Source organism: Ixodes scapularis, unplaced genomic scaffold (assembly GCF_016920785.2).
Source record: "Ixodes scapularis isolate PalLabHiFi unplaced genomic scaffold, ASM1692078v2 PGA_scaffold6__148_contigs__length_123643588, whole genome shotgun sequence".
Classification (NCBI taxonomy): Eukaryota; Metazoa; Arthropoda; class Arachnida; order Ixodida; family Ixodidae; genus Ixodes; species Ixodes scapularis.
This window is the reverse complement of record NW_024609881.1, coordinates 59,437,160-59,437,943: the sequence shown is the minus strand read 5'-3', so window position 1 is coordinate 59,437,943 and position 784 is coordinate 59,437,160.

Sequence of the window (784 nt, the reverse complement as noted above, 5' to 3'; positions counted from 1 at the left end):
ACTGTTACAAGGTGGAAAATTACGGTCTCAAATATCCATGCCTCTGAAGGAGTATAAATAAAAACGTTTCTTTTTGCCTTTCGCATTCAGTGTTATATGAGAAAAGAGTCACAATAAATATATGCATTCACAATATCTTTTTACAATAAAATGCCTACCCTAGTGAAAAATACACCAGCTCGAGGGCTGGTGTGACTAGATGTTACACCAGACTTTTTCACAGATGTGATTTGGGACGTTTTCTGGTGTGACACCAGAAACCTGGTGTTCTGTTGTGACACCAGAAATCTGATGTGTGGGTATGACACCAGAAATCTGGTGTTCTGATGTTACACCAGAAATCTGGTGTTCTGGCGGGACATCAGGTTTTGTTGTAATATGATACCAGACCACCTGCTGACTGGGTGCTGCTTTACTCACAAAAAAGCGTACAATGATAAGTTTGACAACAAAGCTGCTGCCATAATTATTTTATTCATAAAAGCAAAAAAAGCGCTACAGTAAAGATTCTGAAGCTTTACTGTTGTAGGGAGTTGGCCGTGATCAACTGGAGTTTGTCCGGAGCCACTGCCGTGCGTCGAAGAACCGGACGCCCTGTCGTTCCGAAATTCTTGGCCTTTCAGCTTGCGGTTGACTCGTGTCTTAGTTACGCTGATCCGTTCCGCATACAACTCCGCACCAGAAATTTCCTCTTCTAAGGCATCATATTCGACAGACAGCTCGATTTCCTTGTCCAGCTCTTTCAGGGAAGCCTCCTTAAGTAGAAGAATATCAAATGTTTCTT